This window comes from Periplaneta americana, chromosome 6 (genome assembly GCF_040183065.1).
Source record: "Periplaneta americana isolate PAMFEO1 chromosome 6, P.americana_PAMFEO1_priV1, whole genome shotgun sequence".
NCBI lineage: Eukaryota > Metazoa > Arthropoda > Insecta > Blattodea > Blattidae > Periplaneta > Periplaneta americana.
In genome coordinates, this window is record NC_091122.1 from 55,379,528 (window position 1) to 55,396,672 (window position 17,145).

Sequence of the window (17,145 nt, forward strand, 5' to 3'; positions counted from 1 at the left end):
TCCAGGGTGAAGTGCGAAATCCAAGTCTCATCGCCCGTGACGATCCTGTCGAGGAACTCGTCCCCGTCATCGTCATACCGTTGCAGAAATGTCAGTGCTGCTCCTAAACGTTGCATTTTGTGTTCGGGTGTCAGGTTTTTCGGCACCCACCTGGCACACACTTTTTTGAACAGCAGGTGCTTAGTGACAATCTCATGCAACAAGGATCGTGATATCTGCGGAAAATGGCTGCTCAGCTCCGTAATCGTGAAGCGACTGTTCTCCATGATGCACTGCCGCACCAGCTCAACACGATCATCATTGATGATGGACGGTCACCCACTGCGCTCTTCATCATGGACACTTTGACGACCTTCGGAAAACTGCCTACACCAGCGACGTACCATCTGCTTACTCATGATGTTCGGCCCATAGACCTGACAGAGCTGCCGATGAATTTCAATTGGCGCAACGCTTTGTGCATTAAAGAACTTTATCACCGACCGAACCTCGCAGGCGGCGGGAGAAGGAATAAGAGCTTCCATTTCGGGCCACTGCTGCCACACTACTGGTACCAGGCGGGACCTGTCCGGCTGACATATGATTGATACGTCATAGATCTGTTACGCATGCGCAATTGACACGACTAATTACGTTTACTTTCAAGGGGAAAAAATCGGGAAACTTACTTTCTGGATGCGCCTCGTAAATAAGTAAACAAACAAATAATACGCGTACTGCAGTTTAAAGAGAACTGAAACACGGCAAAATCTAAACCCGTGAAGGAATACTACTTCCAAAGGAAATGGTAATATGATTATTTTCTTGTTGAAGACGAAATAATTGCTTGTTTACTGTGTCCCATCCAATTTATTTCCACTCGTCATTTGAGTATTAAACCACATTTGAACAAAGTCTATATTAAGAATTAGGGAGTGCACAAACTTTCCGGTAAGCTCATTATTACGAACTGTATATTCATTATTTATTTATTTATATAGCCTACTGTAAAATTAAGGACGTCACTCGTTGTGTTCATTTTGAATTGAAATTAATAGTGACTTTCAAGGTTCATTACTTAAATGCTATAAATTTATGTTTCCGTAGGTGATGATAGGTGGAAAGTTTTGGAAAATCTAAAGCAGGTTAGGTGCAAAGAAATCTCAAAGAAACTACCGACAGGAAATCTAGCATAATTGTAAAACTTGAAACGAGATAACGCATTATAAAAACAATGAATTTATTAAAATCCTCTTTGAAAATTATATGCCACCACTGATGGACCTTTGACGACAAGAGGAGGTAAATAACTCTACGCGGAAGTCGATCATCCCCAATGGAAGTGGAGTGAGGCTGAAGTCATATTTCCCCTTCTTAAGAGTTCTGCAGGCCTGCACTAGGACAATCTGCACTGTGTCACCCCCCCCCCGACTTCATAATGCGAACTAACATTCCTCAATTTGATTAATTATTAGTTGAAAATATTGTAAAAACAACACTAAAATATACTGAAATATGTAATTGTCAAACACCTGTGTCACTGTATTTTATACCCACTTATGTACTTTATTAATATTTTATTTTCTTGGGGGTGCAAGCATAAGAGGTAACAGCTACCGTTCTGTTACTGACGGACTCAAGGCAAGAAGAAGGGGAAAGAAATGCCTTCGCATCCTCTCAACTGGTATGAAATGTCGTTTAGATATACACACATCCGCATCATTGTCATGATATGATTAACCAAAAATGGTAGACAAGAATCTTTTTGGTCATATTACAATAGTTTTAATAGTTCTTCCATTATTATTAACATGTTTTGAGCCAATCGCAAAAGGTTTTGTTTTCCTTCGGTTATTTATTTTTTGGCCGATCGTGTTTTTTACAACCTTATTATGTTGTTGGTAGACCTTGTAAATTAAATTTACAATCAACAAGTTAGAACTTTCTAACTCGTTGCTTACAACACACGAGCGATAGATAGATAGATAGATAGATAGATAGATAGATAGATAGATAGATAGATAGATAGATAGATAGATAGATAGATAGATAGATAGATAGATAGATAGATAGATAGATAGATGGATGGATGGATGGATGGATGGATGGATGGATGGATGGATGGATGGATGGATGGATGGATGGATGGATGGATGGATGGATGGATGGATGGATGGATGGATGGATGGATGGATGGATGGATGGATGGATGGATGGATGGATGGATGGATGGATGGAGGGAGGGATGGATCGATGGATCGATGGATAGATGGATAGATAGACAGACAGACAATAGATAGATATATAGATAGATAAAATCAACTTTTATTTACTTAAAAGTAACGAACTATCATGGTCGCGCACCGCCATGTGCTATGAGGAAATAACTAAATGTCTTATTATACCTCTATTTTCTGGAATAATTTATACAAGTGGAGATTTGTAAGAAAACAGGAATGAATGAATGAATGAATCAAATGAATGAATGAATGAATGAATGAAAAGCACAAAATATGCATTTATGTACAACAGAGGCGGTTTTTCAGGTGAACCAAGTGAAGCACAACTTCACCACAGAATTTTAAAAAATTGAAAAATTCACTTTACCTTTACTATACATCAGAGTGCGACTGATTTTATGATATTTATATTTATGTACGTTCAAAAGTCGCGTCGCGCTGAAGAATTAACAAACATGGCGTCGGTGAATCCAATTCTTGCATTGTAACTTTCTATTTCGCTTGCTATGGTTACCGTAGCAACAAGACTGCGATACGTTTAAGTTCTGCGCCGGTGATGTGAGCTCGATTTTCCTCCTGTTAATGTTTCATTCAGCTATGGTTACCATGGCAACAAGGCTACTCCCGTCACCTCGCAACAACAGTTAGTATCGTGGCTTTGGTCAGACGTGAAATAGTAGAAGAGACGAATTCACAACGTTCCGCCAATCAACGACAAAGGGATTATTCAGGGTAGCCAACTCTAACAATGAAAATTACAGAAATTTAAAAGCGTAAAATTAATTTCGCTCATAGAAAAGTTATACTAAATGAATATATATTTGTAATCCTTTTAACTGTTTTGCTAAAAAAGCAAGCACGAGTCTTGAGAAAAGTGTAAATATAATGTAAGAGGAATTGAAAAAACATGGTTACGGTCTTAGCGTTGTAGGTACTACTGTAGCCTATACACAAAGTTAAAATTTTCCAAGGTTTCGTGAGCGAGTATGCATAAAGATCGAGTTGTGTGTATTGTAATTATTTTCTCTATGTGCTTATTACCTTAATTATTTGGCCATGATTGTTTGGCTAAACACCTGCATAGAATTGAAATATATCAGTCTCCTAACTGTCCATTGTGCAACTCAGAGCAAGAAATGGATTCGGAACACCTCAAAATCTGTGCTTCATTGGCTGGTCATGATAATATCTTTGAAAAATATTGGAGTGCAAGAGGTCAAATGACTTTATTGTCAAACCCCTGGCATTAGAAAACAACAACAACATTAATCATTAGGATTATTTTGGGCCTAAATAATTACGAGTAATATTTGTTCATAAAATCAGTGTGCTTTAGGGATTCGGGCTGTTTATTAACAAATTTGTCCGCGGAAAGAGGTTTTTCTGACATGAATCGCATTAAAAACTATTTCCGTAGTTGCATGTCACAACAAAGACTCTCGTCAATCGCAATTATTTCCATGCAGAAACAAATTATGCACAAGATTATGAAAAAATCAGCCTATCCACAACGATGTTACTAATAAATTCGCTGCCATGAACAGAAGGATTCAACTTGTCTTAAAAAATTGGTATGATTATTTATTACCGTTAATTTATGATTTTATTATTATTATTATTATTATTATTATTATTATTATTAGACTTACTATTACTATTATTATCGTCATCATCATCATCATCAATGTCACGTATTTTAAATATACCGGTATTTAATATACATAAGCCTAATACATGATTTTTGTTATAAAATTAGAAGTCGACTTAACACTGCTTCACATACCTTTTACGTCACGAGCCGCCACTTACGTACAATCACTATCAATCGGCACTCAACTGAGTCAATGATACGTAACTGCTTCTTCTCACACCGCATTGCGTGGTAGCTACCTGTCGCATTTTTTTCCGCATCATGAACACTCGCATTCGTTTCCTGGTTGGTGATATTTCCTAATCTTTCACACTTTGAAGTGGAATCCGTGCGTCGCGAATCTGGTCACTGTGTATCGCAGGTCGTATAGGGGCTTTGCCCAGGTCTTGTATCAGTGGCGGCTCGTACATATATTTTTTTTTTAGTGAGGTACCTCAATAATTTATTTTGAATTCCGTTCTTCATGCAATATAAATAGGTCTACGTTCATATTCATGTAAAATTATTATTAATTGTATAATTAGGTCTAATTTATGTGTATATATTTAATTAGGCCTATATACTTAATCACAAGTTTGTACACGCATAAACTGTGTCACGATCAACAAATTATTTATGTTAAATAAATCCGGACTAGCTACGATGCTATTTTAAACAATAAGTATGCCTACAGCGTCACTTTAAATGTGTTTCTCCTTTCGTTGTGTTCCTCCTTCCTTGATCCTGTAATTCATGAGTAGAACCCGGATATATATGCACTGAAAATACCTCAAATATGCATGCAAATATGCACTAAAATGTTGAAAATATGCACTAAAAACAAAACAATATGCACTAACCAAATCTTGCAACTGTACTGTGGTTGGTTTTTTTCAACACTTTGCATGAAAGTAAATGAGGTTTGCTGGCTTGTTTTGGACATAATTTACCCACTATGAAGTTCGCTATGTATCTGCCACACGAATCTGTTGATTCATCAACCAAAATCCTTACGCAGTTCCCTCCTATGTCAGACCGTATTAAATCCAGGATAGAAGCATGTAGCGAAAGTAAATAATTTTTCCTAAGAGTGGATTCATCCGGTGTCCTCTGATTAAGACAATATTTTTGAAGAAATGATCGTAGATGTGGATTATTTAATTTATGCAGCGGAATGTTCTGCATACAAAAGCTTTACAAAAGTCAGCGGAAAATGTATTAACTTCAGACCGTGATTTCGTCTGAGTTAAAAGTACCTGTTGCGTGTTCATACCCTTTTGTTTTGACCAGAGATGTGCAGTTGTTTTCGAATGCTGTTCTAGTTAAAAAATTTTCTCGCATTTCACAGTCTTTTCACATACTTGACAATAAACTACATCGCCGTCAGTTGAATAGTCACTATTGCCTGAAATCCACTGTTACATTAAAAAGGATTTAGTGGACTTATCTTTAGGCATTTTTAGTTTAATCTGACAGAACACCGCATAAACTATCAGTAGATGAAAAACAAGTCAACATATGAACACCTGCGGTCCTGTCGACACAAACTTTGAGATGATACTGCATTGAGAAAGGAATGTAAGAAATTCCTTCTGTGAAAAAAAATCTGCAACGTCCATCTATCTGCATGTATTGTGAGACTGGAAGTATGGTTACGTTAACATTTCACTTGAAATTGGAAGGCTATTGTGGTGCCAAAGGATGTTCGACATACAAATTCATTAGTAGATTTACAGTTCGTTCAGAAATGTCAGATAATTGATCATACATAAACTAAATAAATGCTGAAACATGAACTAACCCTCAAAATATGCATTTGCATATGCGCATATGCATTTTCGAAAAATCCGGGCCCTATTCATGAGATACTTATCCATATAACTAATGCCGGTAATATGCTCACAGGTCACATTATTTACATTAAATTACAATAACTAATTATACTAACAATTATTTGTACAAGAAATTCATTCGTCTGGTTTTCAGTCACGCAAATCGATCAATAGTTTCCTTATTGAATTGTGGCAAAGGTTCTTTTTTCTACTGTCAACATTGAATACTGTAGCATTATTTAGATGGTCTCTCAACAGTGTATTTTTATCTAGTTCCGAAATGAAATTCACTAAGCCTAGAAAAATACCGCGATTTTGTGATTCTTGTATTTCGTCATGTCCACGCAGTGCGAGTTCAAATATATCACAAAATTTAATGCACTCAATCATTTTCGAAAGAATATTCCTGTTTTTATCTAGGTCTACTTCTTGATTGTGACGTCTTACAGATTGCTAATACACAGGGTCAAGTTGAGATTTACATATGTTGATGTATTTATATACGATTTTGAAGATTCGTGCTTAGAAATCCTTTCTCATAAATGTTCCTTGTCGGTTAGGCTACACTGCGTAACAAATTTTAACTTTTGCGCTGGGCATGTGATACATGTTTTCAATATAATTTGAGCCTCCTGAATACGAATATAACAATAAAAAACAGTTATTGGTTACGGTTTTTGAGAAATGTTTGAATATATATCTATTCAAAAGACTGTTTTATATAATGACAATAAGGTTAAATATTCACTGTTCAGAAGATTACGTTTGAGAGTAAGGATGGACTCCATTGAGTCTATAATACTAAATTATAAAAAAATAGTGAACTATTGTAACTAGAATTTGTATTGTGTGAGAGTTGTTTTAAATACCATTTCGACGATAATTTTCTGGCGTGCTGCAGCACGTAGGGAGACGCCGTCACTGGTAGTCGTAGATTTCCATGTTGGCGGCCATTCAAGTTGTATTCAGCCTCACCGCCTGCGAAGGTAGACTGCCAGCAGTACTTGTACAGACCGCAATGAGCGATGGTTCTGAGCTCGTTTCCTGGAAATAAGAGTCGAAGTTGAAAGAACCATTAAAAACTATTGTAATTAGCCAGGATTTTGTTTTCTTACTTTCAACGACAGAGTGTTTCAACAGGAAAACTTTACAAATTAAACACTGATTTCCGTATCCATAAATTAGCATGCTTAAAAGTAAATTTCCGTGCCTGTAAGTGTACTTTAAAAACACGCTAATTATAAATTCTGAAAACATGCATTCCAACTATTTATTTATTATAAAAATATTCACAACACAATTATTTAAACTGGAAATTACAACATTTGCAGATTTGATACTTACATTATTCTGTTTCGAATCACTCATTTTCGTAATTATATTTTATCATTTTCGTTGTAGTAATTGTATATTAAAAATTACGTGACAAGCAGAAAACAACTTCCTAATAACCAGCAAAACAATCACGATGGTCTACTACGAATACATACCCGAAGGCCGTGAAATTTCTCTCTTTCCATGCGTCTTTATCATCAGAAGTTCGCCATTGCGAGAGAACCAATCAATAATTTTATTCTCTTTCAAATATAAATACATCAGGGATTCTCGAGCGACTCTCTGTAAAATCTTGTATGAAACACATTCGAAACTAGCGTTTTAAACACTTGCCATGTTGTCCACCTCCCCTTGGTGTAGGAGGACAGTCTTCATTTCTCGTACTTAAACGCTCTCATTTCGCAATTTGTTGCATAAATAGCTATTATACGACTATTTCAGATACCATTACCTTTTAAACATATTTACAAATATACATTTTGTAAACATATCTACATTACACTTTTCATTGGCAATAAATAATTTTGCATAATGTTGTTACATTTACGGTTTAAGAGTAACTATTTTAACACTTTTGTTAATAGTAAATCAGTTTAAGTAATGGCTATTTTGCAACGCTGTTACAACATGCGTACTCACCTTAGAGCTGAGCACCGCGGGGACAGGGTGTAAGGGCAGTCTCCTCTGACTGCCATAAGTGCAGCAGGGAAGAGTGTTTCCGTCTGTTGGCAAGTGCGACTGAATTTACTGCGATGTAGCAATTTTTTCTGGAAATAAAATCGATTTCTTATTAAATATAAAGAACAAATGGCGAAGGAATATTCTGTTCCTTTTACCTTAAGGATTTAGTGTGTGAAGTTACAGTTATTGAACACTCTACACATTTTCTTACCACCTTTTACAGTTGAGATGCAGCTCTTTGCTTGTTTCATTTTCTATGAACTGAAACAACCCAGAACTCACCACGAGGAGGTGGCTGCATGTCGAGTTCCGCCCTGCCCAACCCAACCTCCCTTCCATATATGGGCAGTGCGTTATTCTTTGTCAATTTCAAATAATCTTCATTCTCTTCCACTTGAATCAACATTTAGGTTTCCAATTCATATCTTTTCTCAACTTATAAAAGTTAGATTATTAAGATACTCCAGTACAATATAATTAATCAAAGCATGTCAGTGCAACGAAATATATGAAGAAATGCTTGATGTCATTCTTTTTGTCTGTTGTAGACTATACGTTTTTTTTCTTTTGTAGGACGCTGCATATAGGTCAAGATGTATATACGATAGCAAAAATGTAAGACATCTTTCGGTACGATGGATGAATCGCCCATAGATAAGTTAAATTAAATAAATATATCTGTAATTTTTGAATTGATTTGCTGAAGAAGGAAGCATCAGTCTTGAGAAAAGTGGAAATATAATGTAAGAGGAATTGAAAAAAAAACGGTTATGGTGTTAGCGTTGTGGGTACTACTGTAGCCTATATTCAAAATTAAATTTTCCGCGGTTTCGTGAGCGAGTGTGCATAAAGATCGCGTTGTGTGCGTTAATTATTTTCTCTATTGTTCTTAGTTATTGCTTTAATTATTAGGACTATTTTAAATAATTAAGATTAATATTTGTTGATAAAATCAGTGTGCTTTAGGGATTTGGGCTCTTTATAAACAAATTTGTCCGCGTAAAGTAGTTTTCCTTACATGATTCACATTAAAAACTATTTGCGTAGTTGCATGTCACAACAAAGACTCTCGTCAATCGCAAATATTTCCATGCAGAAACAAAATGTGCAGAAAATTATTTAAAAAATCAGCCTTCCACAACGATGTTACTGACAAAATCGATGCCATGACCAGAAGGATTCAACTTGTCTTCAAAATATTGGTACCGGTATGATTATTTATACCATTAGATTATTATTATTATTATTATTATTATTATTATTATTATTATTATTATTATTATTATCATCACCATCAATGTCACGTATTTTGAATATACCGCTATTTAATATACATAAGCCTATACATGTTTTTTTAAATATAAAATTAGAAGTCGACCTAACATTGCTTCACGCTCCTTCTATGTCACGAGCAGCCATTTTGCGCTCCGTAAAATCTAAATAGATGATGCAAACGCCTGAATATCTTTATTTGCTCTGATAGCCAGATTACACACAGAGTGTGCTAAGTGCGCGCCTGAATGAGAAGAACGTGATAATGCCGGTGAAATCAGTCCGGAAGTCCAGCATTGAAAGTTACACAGCATTTGCTCATATTCGCTTGAGAGAAAACCCCGGAAAAAAATCTCAATCAGGTAACTTGCACCGACCGGCAATCGAACCCGGGCCACCTGGTTTCTCGACCAGACGCGCTAACCGGTACTCCACCGGTGTGGACGCTTTCCTTGATACAATTATTGCATTTATATAATATATAATTTTACAGATTTGTTCCGTCTGTCCTAGAGGTGTACATTTTTACTACCGTAATCATTTCTCCTACATTTCAAACATGATATTTTCGTTTCCTTTTAAAGTATGCTTTATGTTCTGTGGCATTTCCTATTACATTCTGTTGTCCCTTTTCACCATTGTTCTTGTTACTGATTCAGATCGTCGTACAGTACAATATCGTCCTCATCATAATAATATCAGAGGTTATTTCCACAGTCTGTCATATTGAGGCGATAGAGATCTCTTTCCATGCAGTTCTCGCTATTTGGCAATATGAATAGCCTAAGGCGACTGCGTGGCTTCTTGTTTTACGACTATCTTCCATCCAGAAGTCATTTGTCCTCTATCTTAAGTCACTTTTTCGTTGCATTTCATTGCAGTTTAGTCCCACTTCGGTTTTGTTCATAAAGTCTTGTGAGTTTTCTGTTACAGCATAAGAATCGTAATTTTTTATTGCAAACATAAAAATTCGAACGATTTTCCAGTGTTAGATGTTGTAACTTTCTTAAATAACTGAAATGATGCAAATTTTCAAAAATGGATATTCTGAAGTCTATTTTTGTGTCTACTTTGTTGTAGCATAACAGTTGTTGAATATGCAGACAATAGTATCATTTATTGTAATTTCAGAAATTACGATTTTATCCTTCATTCTGGTGTTTCAATATCAAAGTTTTCAGTTTCTTTAGCTACGGTGTAAGTCAAGAAATTATCGACTGTTTAATATTTCACCGTTGTATATATTGTGAAGTCTATGTCTCTGTTGAGTATAATTTCAATTCTGTTTCCTATTTTAATTTCCGTTATTATGTTCATATATTTCTTCAGTAAAATACTGTAATTGCTCTCGAATACAAGAGTATTACATTTGTTTAATATGTAATGAGATTTCTTCACGTTATTCTTCAAGATTTAGACAAATACAAATGTTTTATGTTATAAAATTGCAATGACAGATCCTCTACTATTCGGTGAAGTAATTTAGAGAGCGGAATATTGTAAACCATCATCTAAAATTAACTATGCATTTTACTATTTCTTTTCCATGTGAAAACAAAGCATTAGGCTCTTTCCTTTGTTGATAGTACAGTCGTATCTAAAGAAACTACTGACTATACTGAAATCGAGGAATTTAATTTTATTTTACTAACATCTTAGCATCAAGAACATATTTTAAAATTAAATATTACGAACTACAACTAAAGTATTGTACCTAATGTAAATGTAACGCATCCACAGTTGGCACCAACTACTTCCAATCAAACGGTCGCTTTCGTTAAAGATATACCGGGAGCATTATATCAAGTGGTACACCTGAGTCTTTTTTTTATTTTAATCTTTTGTTCAGTACTTGATAAGAAATAAAATAATATAAACAGCAGCATGTTGGAATAACAATTCATATGAACAATTAAACTGTTATAAAAAGCAACCAATCTTAGAAAACAATTTACATACCTAGTCATTACTCAATACTGAAAATAATTATGAAAGCAAATAGGCTACGTTTGATATGGATTTACGTGTTCACAAATAATCTAGTGTGAAAGCAGGCAATCTTGGTAATAAATTATGTAGTCATCATTCTAATGAACACGATGGGAACATTAAAATTATTTTAAATAAATTCACCATTTTGTGTTTGTTTACAAGTGAACTGATCTGAATGCAAACAACCGTATTGGAACACAGTTCTCATGTTCGACATTTGATAACACATAATCTGATATCAAGGAAACACTCTTGAAAAAGAATTGCATAGCCATTACTAGTGAAAATGATAGAGACAGCAAACATTTTTAGTAAGTGCACATATAGTCAATACATGATTACACATTCATTGACTTGAAAACAAGTTTTTCCAAAACAACTCACATATTTAATACTTTTTAACTAATAATCTGATATGAAGGAAATAGACTTGAAAACAAAATACGTATCCATTACTAGTTGAACTGATATAAAAGGAAACACTTTTGAAATGAATTCACATATTCATTATCTGCTAACAAATAGTCTGGTATGAAGCAAACATTTTTGAAAAGAAAGCGTTAGTTACACTATTACAAATTCCAAACAAATTTTGAAATAAATTCACATTATCAGTACTTGTTAAGAATTAAATGATTTGAAAGAAGTTTTTTTCTTAACAGTTCACATAATATTTGCTAACAAATAGGCTGCTATGAAGGAAATATTCTTGAAAACAAATTACTAGTTAAATTGTTATATGGGTATTATAATTGCCAAACAAATTTTGAAATAAATTCACATTATCAGTACTTGTTAAGAATTAACTGATTTGAAAAAAGGATTTTTCTAAAGAAATCATATATTCGATACTGGCTAACAATAATCTAATATGAAGCAACACACTTGAAAGGATATTACATAACCAATACAATAAGAAGATACAAGGATCAAATACTTTTTGGAATAAGTTAACATATTCAGTACATTTTATATGATCTGATCTGATCTGATCTGATCCGATCCGATCCGATCCGATCTGATCTGTCCCGATTTGATCTGTCCCGATCTGATCTGATCTGATCTGATCTGTCCTGATCTTATCTGATCTGATCTGTCCTGATCTTATCTGATCAGTCCTGATCTGATCTGTCCTCATCTGATCTGTCCCGATCTGATCTGTCCTGATGTGTCCCGATCTGACCTGTCCCGATCTGATCTGTCCTGATCTGTCCCGATCTGATCTGTCCTGATCTGTCCCGATCTGATCTGTCCTGATCTGTCCCGATCTGATCTGTCCCGATCTGTCCTGATCTGATCTGTCCCGATCTGTCCTGATCTGATCTGTCCCGATCTGTCCTGATCTGATCTGTCCCGATCTGATCTGTCCCGATTTGATCTGTCCCGATCTGATCTGTCCCGATTTGATCTGTCCCGATCTGATCTGTCCTGATCCGATCCGATCTGATCTGTCCCGATCTGATCTGATATGTCCTGATCTGATCTGTCATGATCTTATCTGATTTGATCTGTCCTGATCTTATCTGATCAGTCCTGATCTGATCTGTCTCGATCTGATCTGTCCTGATCTGTCCCGATCTGATCTGTCCCGATCTGATCTGTCCTGATCTGTCCCGATCTGATCTGTCCTGATCTGTCCCGATCTGATCTGTCCTGATCTGTCCCGATCTGTCCTGATCTGATCTGTCCCGATCTGTCCTGATCTGATTTGTCCTGATCTGATCTGTCCCGATCTGATCTGTCCCGATCTGATCTGTCCCGATCTGATCTGTCCCGATCTGATCTGTCCTGATCTGTCCCTATCTGATCTGTCCCGATCTGATCTGTCCTGATCTGTCCCGATCTGATCTGATCTGTCCTGATCTTATCTGTCCTGATCTGATCTGATCTGTCCTGATCAGATCTGATCTGTCCTGATCTGATCTGATCAGTCCTGATCTGATCTGATCTATCCTGAGCTGATCTGATCTGATCTTATCTTATATTATCTGATCTTATCTAGTTAGGCTTACGCTTATGCTTACGCTTACGCTTGAGCTTACGCCTAAAGAAGCGACAAACCCCGCGACATATATATATAAAACAGGACCAGCAACCATTCTTCGTTTTTCTGTCCTCATCTTCTTCTTCTTCTGGTGATAGCTCGATGGATAATGCTGGCATGGTGTCCGACATGGGTCCTAGCATTTGTTCTGCCATGGGTGGTTGCATTGAATCAGACATGTGATCTGGCATGGGAATTAGCATGCGATCTGTCATGGCCGCTGGCATTTGATCTGGGATGACAGGTTGGATGGAATCTGTCATGTGATCTGTGCTAACTGGTGGGGTGGAATCTGGCATGTGACTGACATGTGACCTGGCATGATATCTCAGATGTGATATGGCATGGTAACTGGCATGTGATCTGGCATGCAATCTGGGTAAGAAACTGTCATGTGATCTGGCATGCAAGGTGGTATGATATCTGACATCAGTTCTCATGTGATCTGGCATGCTTAGTTCCCATGCTGATCTAATAGCTGGCATGGCTTTTGTTTGTGGCATGGTATCTCGAATATCTGTGTTGCTTGGCATTAGGTCTGCAAGAAACAAAATAAACTTGATCGTTAAGCATGTTCGTTGCATTCACAGGCTTTCAGTGAATGGCGTATTAATAGGGCTAGGATTCATATGGAGATGCATATTTTTACTGTCCATTTGCAAGTCATGCAAAATCATTTTATACAATCCATGATCTACTAATCTGTGAAGCGAAGAAGTAATAAAAATTGGGATGAGAATTACTTCAGTAAGAGTAATAATATTTAAACATTACACACAATGAAGGAACAGGTCTCTGCAGCAGCAGCGACTGATATTTTCTATCCTTATCTGTTGTGTCTGTCTTCCACGTCTTGTGCACCGTGTGACAACATCGTACTGCTACTAACACTCGATTGGCGTAGGCCATATGCCTTTTTATTCTGAAACCGCTTTAGTGAAGTACTTTGTGTGGGATGTGCCAATGTAAGGGGCATATATATGAGCATTACGACGAAGTGAAGTGAAACGACTAGAATCATTTGAAATGTGAATATGGAGAAGAATGGAGCGTGTGAAATGGACTGACAGAATGAGTGGGTGAAGGAAGAATAGTGCTGAAACTGATGAGGAAAGAAAAAAGAAATTGGCTGGGTCGCTGGCCGAGGAGAAACTGCTTACTGAAGGATCTACTGAAAGCAGTGCTGAACAGTAGAAAATGTTGATTGCAGGGGACTATATCAGTTCATAGAAATTAAATTAAATTAAATTATGGTTTATTTAACGACGCTCGCAACTGCAGAGGTTATATCAGCGCCACCGGTGTGCCGGAATTTTGTTCTGCAGGAGTTCTTTACATACCAGTAAATATACTGACATGAGTCTGTCGCATTTAAACACACTTAAATGCCATCGACCTCGGCTGGGATCGAACCCGCAACCTCGAGCATTAGAGGGCCAGCGCTATACCAAGTACGCTACTGAGGGCGACCAGTTGATAGATAACATTAAGATATAGGCTATGGATCATATGCAGAGACTCAGAAAAAAGCGGAAAATAGGGAAGATTGGAGAATGCTGGATTTGCAGTGAAATATCTGTCCTAGAACATTTGTGAGGATGTGTACACCGCGCACCTCTTAGCTTTACGAACCACTCACTATTACTGGTGTAGTGTGGATTTGTACGAAACCGGTCTCGCACCTCGCATGCGTCGTTTCTTCAAAAGCAAGCCTTGAAAGACTAGATGGTAGGCTCTCACATTTCAGTGCACCACACTGATTTCTGTCTGAGATTTAGACTCAAACATAAGCGCAGCTTAAATGATACTGACTAAACCGACCCAGTAATCATCAACCATTTGGAATTGTGAATATTTTTAATAAAATAAATAAACTATTTCATTCAAGTGAAATACAAAATTGAGGGAGGACTACTCTATTAAAAGAGGAAAACGAAGTATCTTAGTAATGTGCTTAATAGTGTATTTTCTACTTATAATATATTTATTTTTTTAAATTGTGTTTTTGAATAATAAATAATGTTTCATTGTAGTGTATGCGATATTAGAACTCAAAGGGAAAGGGGTATTGGTAGACGACTGCAAACTAATTGCAGATGGCTTTCAAACCTTCAAGCATAATATCCACGGGCCAGTTCAAAAGGGAATCAACTCAAAATTTAAAGTTTTGAGAAAACTGAAATTCAAAGCTTCACGTTGCTGTGGAAATCCAATTAACAAAGCATGATTTCAGTTTGATTAATTTCAACCCGTGACATACTCAGAATTTTTTTAAATGGTGGAGGCGTTATTACAATTGTTTACAATTTGCATATGGGTATTTATATTTTGTGTATTATTATTATTATTATTATTATTATTACTATTATTAGTGTTATTATTATTATCAGCAGCAATTGAATTTGCACAGAGAGATGTGAAACTAGTACCAGGAAGAACGTTAGCGACAACGTCGTCAGGCCGAGGCTGCAAAGAAAAATTTGAAAATGTAAAACTTTCACTATCCTCGCGAGAATCACTACCGGTACGCGACTTTTTTTGTTTAAAAAAGTTGTAAAATTGAGCTCTGCGGTTGCTTAGAAATATCAAAGAACCCAGAACAATAATGTGAAGTTTATATTAAAAATATTAACTGACAAATGCACAAAACGTTAAACGAACGTTTCACAATTAAGTCAGAACTTTAACTAACGGGTGAATACCGCTCTTAAATTGAGTTTAAAGTCGGCAGTGCACAGTAATTAACATCTGCACTACAGCATTGTCAAAACATCCTTTTCAATTTCATACTGTGTCAGCTTCATTTTATTACAAGGTTGGTACGCGGCGGTAGGTCTCTCTTTATAAAAAATATAACATTGTTATAATTTGAATGTGCCGTAGTATCTATGACTGGGATTATATTGAAGGATAGGTAGGAAGACTATGCCTTATGTCGATGTAGATTTTGTTACTCTGACAGTGAAAAATTAGGGAAGGGGAAACGATTGTGGATAAAAAAAATACTCAAATCTAAATGTTTTTTTTTTTTTTTAAGTTCAGGGAGGTTCAAACTCAGTAATCCCCTCCCCCTTTGCGTACGCTCCTGAGTTGAACGATTCTTCGATTTTTCACAACATGAATCTTAAAACTGCAGGTTTCTCAAAACTTAGGATTTTGAGTTAAACCAACTCAAAATGGGCCGTCGATATTGTTTTCCTGTTCTGACTTCCTGCACTTTGTTAAGAAACGACTTAATAATATGATATGATTATGTTTTCTATCACTGTCTTATTAAAACGCTAGAGGATTTCGTGGTAAAACTGTTAAAATAATGTTCTTTCTTTCTTTCTTTCTTTCTTTCTTTCTTTCTTTCTTCCTTGCTTGCTTTCTCTCAAGAACCCAATATGATTAACGTAAAACATTTAAGAACAGGTTCTGCGAACTGCGACAAATTCAATAAGTGAATCGGACGACTGGTGAGAAATGGCCGAATGACACCACTGGATAAAACCCTATTCGCTACCAGTCATCATCGTGTCCTCCTTTCCGAAGGTCGATTCCAAATATGCCTCCACTCGTCTCTATCTTTCCAAGCATTTTTCCTCTCTGTTTTATTTATTTTTAGTTATTTAACGACGCTGTATCAACTACAAGGTTATTTAGCGTCGATGAGATTGGTGATAGCGAGATGGTGTTTGCGAGATGAGGCCGAGGATTCGCCATAGATTACCTGGCATTCACATTACGGTTGAAGAAAACCTCGGAAAAAACCCAACCAAGTAATCAGCCCAAGCGGGGATCGAACCTGCGCCCGAGCGCAACTTCAGACAGGCAGGCAACTTTCTTAGCCGACTGAGCCACGCCGGTGGCCTTTTCCTGTTTATTTCATCCCACTTGTATCCCCATTCTTTTAAGTTCTGAATTTGATCTGTCCATCTTTCCCGTGGTCTTCCCATTGGCCGTCTTCCTTTCACTTTTAAATTTAATATTGTCTTTGACAAATTTTTCCTGTCCATGCTTTTAATGTGTCAAAACCATTTTAAACTCTTATTTTCTAATTTCGGAGGCATACTTGTACCAATAATAATTCAAATGTCCTGAACTTGTGCATAGCTGAAACCGCTACTACTTCAGAATATAAACAATTAGCTACTGTAC